Raw genomic sequence first — 6220 nt, forward strand, 5'->3', positions numbered from 1 at the left:
TTCATGCGCGCCGAAATGAAAAATTGATGGAGAGAATTTCGAAACGTTTCGAGAATGAGCCTTCTTGAAGGAAGAAGACATCGCACTGTTAGCTTGCACGATGCGGTGGCTTAATTCACGACTTGCATTACTAAGGCGAAAGCCTTAGATGCCTTATCGAACACGAGAACTGACCACTGCCGACGGTGGCGGCTTCAACACGTATGATGCAAGAAATATCACTTGATAAAAGGTGACGTCTTCTGTGACATCTTCATGACTTACAGATTGCTCAATTTTGGGACGTCGCTGTGTCGTCACATGATGACGTCTAGGAATTCTGTCGTCGCTTGGTCATGGGCGGGCTGATCCTAGAGGTAATGCAGCAAGACAGATTCAGGGGGAAGGATGATTGGAACCGACTGAGCAGAGAAAGAACAAGAAGAATAATAATAAGAAAACACCTTCGGCCTTCGAGCCGTCTTAGGCGATCGCATAGAGACCCCGTGACTTTTGATGCTGCTTAACAGTGCGTAAAACAAACCAATTAATATATTCCTGCACGACGCGTCTCCTGGTGGAATGAGTAATGTAGGAACTAGGAGTGCACGTGTAAACGAAAACAAAGCTTGGGAACCGTTGCAGGAATGCCGAACAGCAGAAAATTTCATCGTTTTGAAGCACATCAGCTCGCAGCCTAGAATTCGCCGACAGGTTACTTGTACTTGGTTAACTTTGGCTTAGTGCCGCAAACACGATTTAGTATATACTGTGGTAAAGACTGAGAAAATTTCACTAGTAAATTCAGCTGGCATACAACATTTTTATGTTGTCTCTAGACTTCTCACCGTTGACGTTATTGCGGGTTACCCGAGAAATATGTGCGATGGGCAGATGATGAATGTTAGATATGATGTAATTTAATTGCTGCCTTTGACAGGAATCAAATGTTGCAGTTTGATTAGATTGAGAATTTTTGGACACATTTCTTGAGACACAGTGTACACATGCTTCTTGGTCTGTACCACGCTGTTGTGTAGAATTGCCTTTTGGTAATTTTGTTCAAAACTTGATATTTCGTATGGCACCTCAGAAACCTTGAGTATGCATTCGCTTTCATATAACCAGAAGGTCGCAATTACGCACGAAGACATAAATGTCTGCAAAATAAGCAGTCCTTTTGCATATATCGGAATCCACTGAGAGCGTATATTTTGTCGTTGTCATTGATGTTATACAGGGTGTTTCAACTAACTTGCGCCAAGTAATTTTTTTTAATTTGACACATTTAATACCAAGGCCGGAAAAATAAACGGCGCAGTTATATAACATGGATGAAATAATCCGCCGTTTCAGAACAAGCGCTACAACTGTTGTATTTAAGATTTTTCGCTAGAATTACTATTTTGCAGTAAGTTAACCAAACTTTAATTACCCAGCCTGGCGGATGACGTGCCGCATATGCCTCAGAACACTACTGGGCCGATTCGCCCCCTCGTGGCGCATATGTTCTTTTTTTTTAATGCTTGGTGCAAGTTAGTTGAAACATCCTGTATAGTCCCAGAGAAATCGAAGACGGCGTGTCTTTATTTAAAGTAACAACAGCGAGGGAACTAAAATGTCAGTCTTCATTCCACAAACAAGTGAGGCATATCGAAGCCATACACGATAATGTCTGTACCTGTTTATTATTTCTAGACTACATTCGACACGACGTGATTCCAGATGTCAGCCGGCGAGTACGCAGCTCACATGCACGAAGAAGGCAGGAACTCGCTTGTGTATTCATCTTTCGTGCATCGATAAACTATAAGAGCACAGAGGTGAAAAACTTCTGACAAGAGAGTGAACTTTTACGAAAAGAATGCTGAATTAGTGCTTTACAGATGACATATGTTTTGTATCTCTTGCAAGAGATTGTGCTATGATTACGCAGATTGCGTATATGCACGCTGTATCGTCAAGTATTAGGTTTGTTCGAAACACTACACAATTTGAGGCATTCCAATTCTATGTGTTGAACTTCGACGGCTTATCGAAATATGCATTTTCTGGTCGCACCTTTTCTAGTCCCCATTAAGATGTACAGTGCCATATAAACGATTTTGAAAGCTGCGTTTCTTCATCCACGGGGCACCACGGCCGCGACTACAACATAATTCTGCAGAGAACACGAACACGGACAAGGTGCAACCAGCGGCATATACGAGCATGTAATCCTGGAATGGTAAGCCAAAAGATATCGGCGTGGTGTCTCTTTCCACTGGAGACCGTCGCCTTTCGATGTACAAGACCAGACCCGACTCGTCGAGAGCCATCAGCAGCCGCCTGTGTTGATACCTGTGGCGAAAAAAAATCCTTAAAATAGTCATTACTAGAGGCATTAAAAAAGCGCGTTTTAGGCGCCGAAAATACGCAGGCAAAACAACATTTTAGGCCTCCAGGGTCGTAAATATAGGCTTGATGAATTTTTACATAAATGCAACTAATTTCAAAGCAAAGGCGTGCGCGACATCTGCCTACAACAAGAAGGCAAGAAATGTTATTGGTTATGATGGCACGAAGGCGCCAACAGTTCAACACTGCCGTGCAATTGTCCTTTATGCTGCACGGTTCGCATAACGCGGTCTCTCCTTTTATTCTCCAGCATGGTGAGTCAAGTGTCCACTGTCGAATCAACATATCCAGGGTCTCTTTCTTTCCGGCATGGCTGGGAAAGGCCGAGCCGAGCAGATAGCCAGACCGCTAAAAGACCAGAATGAATGGATGCCTCGCATTGGCCGAGTCGAATCGCGTAGGGACGATTTCTGCCCTGTCGGTGAGCACCTTAAAAAGTAAAACACAAACAAAACAAAAGTCGCGTGCACACCACATTTTTCTTTCTTGCTTTGCTATCTGCAGTTTCGCATTCGCGAACCGCTACCACCATGTCAACGCGGCGGCATATGCTGGCCGGCGCGTCCTATTTCAATAATGCTAGTTGTTTCCCGGAAGTTGCCAGAACCAGAGGACAAGGTTCAAACCCCATACACGGTAGCACGAATAACGGTTTCAAACTTCACTCGAAAGCGAAACATGAGGGTAAATTGTGCTCATATAGGCCCTAATTTCGAAAATATACATTTATATGCATTTGTAGCCGTTCAGGCACAAACGCAAAAAATGGGCATAAATAGGCACTATAAGAACACTGTAAAAGCCCTTCTTAACCTCTAATTCATGCTCTTATATCAAACTGGGGCGACAGGAGCGCAAGCAAAAAAATAGGCGTTTGCCTAAAATCCGGTCTCGAGTCAATACATTATGCGATGTTCGGAGTTTGAACAAGGATTTTCTCTGGAACTGCCTCATTCCCGTGGCTGAGCTTTTGCATTATGATTAAATTGTCTCTGTTATTTTCTTGTTTCCTGTGGTCAATTTTTTACGCCGTTAGGGAAGCGGACATGCTAAGCGGACACGCCAGGTTACGGTGCAGTGAGATTTCAAGTCGGCTGGCTTGGAAGGCATGCACCTTGGTGACCAGGAGAGATTATCAAAAGCCGGCCCACTACGGGTAGCTTATGGTGAGCAAGGCCAGTGCTGTAGGTTTTCCGATGGCCAACCTTGCCGTTCCGCTGCGACGTGGAGTCCGACAGCTTCTGCGGTTGTAGAGCAAGTCGCGAAGAGTAGCCGGCAGCTGGCCCTCTCCGCAATGCGCTGGCACGATGCCGGCAAAAATCCCTTAGCCGAAGTCAGGGAAGAACAGAGCTGTGCACGGAGATGATCAGTCTCCCCGCCATCTCCCTCTCCAGCTTATAGGCAGCCGCCTGCTGGTGTGCGCAGATGGCGGAGCAGCGCTTTGAGTGACGCCGTAGTGGACTCCGGAAATTTCGACAACCTGGGGCTTTTTAACGTGCACCTAAATTGAAGTACACGGGCCTCAAACATTTTCGCCTCCATTGAAAATTCAGCCGCCGCGGACGGGATTTGATCCCGCGACCTTCGGATCAGCAGTCGAGCGCCATAACCATTAGACCACCGTGGCGGGATATATATATATACAAACACATACTAACGCACGTACGAACAACATAAAATGTGTTTGTACCCCCTCCCCCTACTGAAAAAAGTTTTTGGCTATGCTACTGCCCTTAAGTGTCATGAATTCTTGGCCAGGAGAGTTATGCTTGCACGGCCCGGGGCCTCTCAAGTGGCTAGGCGAATCAATGGAGGAATCAGCTCAGTCTTCCAGTTTGTATGAAGCAGGCGCACTTTTGAAGAGAAGAGCGCTTGTCGAAACATGGGCTCCAACGACACCCCGTGTTCACGCATTTTTCATGTCTTCAAGCTTCCATTGTCCCGTGAACTTCTGCCTCTCTTGAAGCAGGCTGGTCATTTGAAGGGACCGGTGGATCTCGAAACTGGCGAAGAGTGACTACCCATTTGGGGCATGCAAGAATCTGCCATTTTACAGCAAGTGGTGCGTCTCGCATTATTGAGAGGTATGAGCCACACAGTGCGGCTCTACATGCTGGGTGGTGTCCGGGACCCCATTGGTCGAAGCCGCCAACCTGGCTATCCTGACCAAGGGCTTCTGGGCCTGAAGGTCTGAGCCCTCAGTCAGGGCCGCCTTCCGATCCTGTCTGGTAGTGTTAGGGCAGGATTACGCTGACAGGCCCAGAACATGTAGTATCAGGTACCTCCCCGCAGTACTGGCACCTGCCATTGACCATAGGGTCAAAATATTTCACAATAGCAGGGCAGAGCGTAGTATTTGTACAGAAGGCCGTGCTTCAGGAACAACGTGACAGGGGCCATGCTCTTGCCACGAGCGTGGCATGAACCTGTGGTTATTGAGGCAATCCAAGCGCACACTAGATCCACCCCTGTGCAGCAGCTCTAGCTCCCCCCAGACCACAGTCGTGGTGGTGGTAGAGGCATCAGTGGTAGAGCATACGGCAGCCTGGAGGCGAAGGGCTGCCGTGTGCAGTCGCAGAGATCAGGACGAAGAGAACTGGCGGTCCCGGAAGGAAATGCTCCTAAAGCATGTCTACGTTGTATTGACTTGTGAAGCGGCCGGCTGACTGCAGGCCGCCAGGAGAACTGGCGCTTGTGTACTCGAACAATTATGTAACCTTCTGCTGTCAGGGGATGCCGGTTCAGTCGGCGACGAATCAGGCCACCCAACGGCGGGTGGCCGTGGCGAAGTGCCCTATGATATTTTGAGTGTTCGACGCGGAGACAGGCAGACCCAAGAATTTGCTATATACTACAACGGCGCCCAAGGATCCCTTGAATCACTTTCGGGCAGCGAGAGGTTTCATCTTTGTTCCGGCGGTCCATAGGGCAATGTCGTCAACGTACACGTTGCAGTGCATGAGAGAGGTTGACATAATCACCTCGTAGGTACCGTTCAACAAGGCGCATGGACAGAGATAGTTGTTAAACGGACCGGGACTTGGCGAATACAGTTGTAGTCATATATCGAAGACCGTCACGGTAAACAACTCGTACGCTGCATTGAATGCGTAGAAGAAAACTAAGGCTAAAACTATTTTAATATTCTACGACAAGTTTGGCAGTACTAAGGAAACTTGCCTCAACAAACCCCTACATATTTCCGAACGTAATGATCATAACCTCGAATAATGCGAGTGCCATTCCATGACGTGCATGTAAGCTATTTCCTTTTTCCCAAAGTGTGTAGCGGAAGGGAACAAGCTATCTGAAGAGCAGCTATGGTGCCTAAATCAGGCATATAATGTCGTAACTTCCTGTGCTCCGACGCCCACGGGCAATGCGGGGTCATTCTCGAAAAAAAAAATTAAGAGCGCGACGTTTTCATCGTATTCAGGCACCACACATCACTTGGCGTCCTGCTTACATCGGTTATTTGAATGGCGCAGCCTTTCTATAGGTTCTAGATGTAGCTCTAGATACGGAATTCGTGCGCGAAACTTCAGTGATGTGCTTGAATTCGAAATATTTACCATGCTCATGCCGAGCTCGTAAATTAAGGTTTCACTTTTTGCTGTCTCGTGGGAGAATGAAAGCTTTTCCAGCACCGATTTTCACTTGGCCGTGTATTTCACCATGTCTCTAGGATCCGATATCTGGCTACGAACAGTCAAGATGTGATGAGATCTAAATGAATTTAGAACAGAATGATTCAATGTGACTCTTGATGACAGAAATCACTTGGACACGGCCACAAGTCCCATTATATTTCAGAAAACGACGTTGGGTTACGGCTGTTTCTATA

The 6220-nt window shown here is 46.9% G+C and overlaps 1 non-coding gene across 1 annotated transcript; it reads right to left on the reverse strand.

The window, feature by feature from the left end:
* Positions 1-3930: 3930 nt before the first annotated feature.
* Positions 3931-4003, reverse strand: Trnas-gcu (transfer RNA serine (anticodon GCU)). The gene has a single exon. It is a non-coding gene; the product is annotated as a tRNA-Ser (tRNA).
* Positions 4004-6220: the final 2217 nt, after the last annotated feature.

Source organism: Rhipicephalus sanguineus, chromosome 7, assembly GCF_013339695.2.
Source record: "Rhipicephalus sanguineus isolate Rsan-2018 chromosome 7, BIME_Rsan_1.4, whole genome shotgun sequence".
Classification (NCBI taxonomy): Eukaryota; Metazoa; Arthropoda; class Arachnida; order Ixodida; family Ixodidae; genus Rhipicephalus; species Rhipicephalus sanguineus.